The 1,882-nt window shown below is 38.4% G+C and overlaps 1 non-coding gene and 2 pseudogenes across 1 annotated transcript; all 3 read right to left on the bottom strand.

Annotated features, from left to right (window-relative positions):
* Nucleotides 1-566: 566 nt before the first annotated feature.
* Nucleotides 567-747, bottom strand: LOC113472931 (annotated as a pseudogene).
* A 206-nt stretch (nucleotides 748-953) lies between these two features.
* LOC113472932 lies at nucleotides 954-1,146 on the bottom strand. The gene has a single exon (XR_003395055.1). It is a non-coding gene; the product is annotated as a U2 spliceosomal RNA (small nuclear RNA).
* Nucleotides 1,147-1,810: 664 nt separating this feature from the next.
* On the bottom strand, nucleotides 1,811-1,882 carry LOC113472930 (annotated as a pseudogene; the record flags this gene model as incomplete).

Below are 1,882 nucleotides of genomic sequence, written 5' to 3'. Positions count from 1 at the left end.
TATATCGATATATATCGATATATCGACGAAAAATATATCGATATATATCGGTTTTCGATATATCGCAACATCCCTAATGAGAGGAAGTCAGTCGTCGTTAAGGACTCTAGGTCATGTCATTATAAGGACAGGTACCTGCCTACAGGAAATCATTTGAAATTCACACCCAAAATTTAGTACCAATTAATGGAAGTACAACAGCACGAGGACTCTACCTTGTCAAAAATTCAATTCCTCCCATCCGAATTATGTGGCTATGAATTTCTTCGGAAGAATTACAAAATTTTGGGTCGGGATCTGATCATACGCAATCTCAGCTACAAAAAATTACGCGCCCGAGGTATTCACATTTGGAATACTCGCAGGGGTAAGTGGAAGAGCCTCAAAACCTTTCTTCAAACAAAAGTTCAAAATGTAAAGTGTCCCTACACCTATATCAGATGTTCGATACCTAACCTCTATTAGTAAACAATAACACTTAGTTTTTTAAAATATCAGAATTTCATGTGCGGTTCGTTTTCGTTAAATGTTATCTGTTTCGCATTTTCGTTTTTTATGTTCTAATTGACAAGTTCGCGAACGATAATACATTGACAATTTGCTGAAGACGGGTCTGAATAATTCAGATATCAATACCAAACAGTAAGGTACGTGCCAACTTTAAGTCCTATAAAAAGCGTAAGGGAAGAGCCTCACCCTGGACGAACCTCTTTCTTGATCAAGGTAACCTCCAAGCCAGGTAAGTATGATTCAGCTGCTTTCTGATAAGAATGATTTCCTAGATCCCTAGAGATTAGTAGATTGGGTGAACCGGGCCCTGAGAAATAGGTACCTACAATGTCATAATAGACAACAGAGCAACAACACAACAGACTCTACTCATGACAATAAGGAGCACCTTTTTATTAGAAGACGACTGACTTCCTTTCATAGGAAGACGACTTTTATGAGAGATTAGGTGGGCCGGTCCCGGAGGTACTGCAATACCGGGTCAACCCGCGACAGAGGTGGAGCAAGCCCCTAGCACTCCGTCATTTTCCAAAAATCAGTTTAATATACTGGCACCTCGATGAGGCGCGTATCAGATATTAAGCTGATAAGAACAGATACTACACTTTGATCTTAGCCAAAAGGCCGAGAAGCGATAACTAGATGGATGAAAAAGTGAACATTATGAACTGAAATAGAAACGTAGAACAGTGAGAAGTTTTATACAAAGATTACAAAAACTACTTTTTTTTCTCTCTCATATTCAAAATGTAAACAAAAGAGGAAGTCGGATGGATGAAAAAGTGAACATTATGAACTGAAATAGAAACGTAGAACAGTGAGAAGTTTTATACAAAGATTACAAAAACTACTTTTTTCTCTCTCTCATATTCAAAATATAAACAAAAGAGGAAGTCATCAGGATAGAGCATTGTGCGATAAACAAAGAAATACGAGGTGATATTTTGACAAGCAAAACGAGACCCTTTTCTCCCTCATTTTTATTAGCAAGTCTTTTCCGAAATACCTACCTGTCCTTTGGATATTTTTCAGAGTAGGATTTTTAACCAGGAAAGGTCCCCTGCCCTGACTCTATATTCAGTCGAAAATCGGATTCCTTATTTTATTTGCAAATATTCCAATACCCTAAATTTACAATTCTTTTAATAAATTCAAAGCGGCAGATATTGATATGATCAGGACTACTTAGAAATTGGATTTTTGAGGCTCCGTGTCAAAAATTCAGATCGGATCCCCTGCCCATCCCCGGGCACCGTCCCGGCGCAATGCTTTGAAATTCTCTTAAATTTTAAGTTTAGGGTAGGGATGTGCGCGTACGCAATCCCCGCTACCAAAAATTACGCGCCCGAGGTATTCACATTTGGAATACTCG

The sequence above is a fragment of the Diaphorina citri genome, unplaced genomic scaffold (genome assembly GCF_000475195.1).
Source record: "Diaphorina citri unplaced genomic scaffold, Diaci psyllid genome assembly version 1.1 scaffold10581, whole genome shotgun sequence".
NCBI lineage: Eukaryota > Metazoa > Arthropoda > Insecta > Hemiptera > Psyllidae > Diaphorina > Diaphorina citri.
This window is presented reverse-complemented; position numbering and strand designations above follow the sequence as displayed.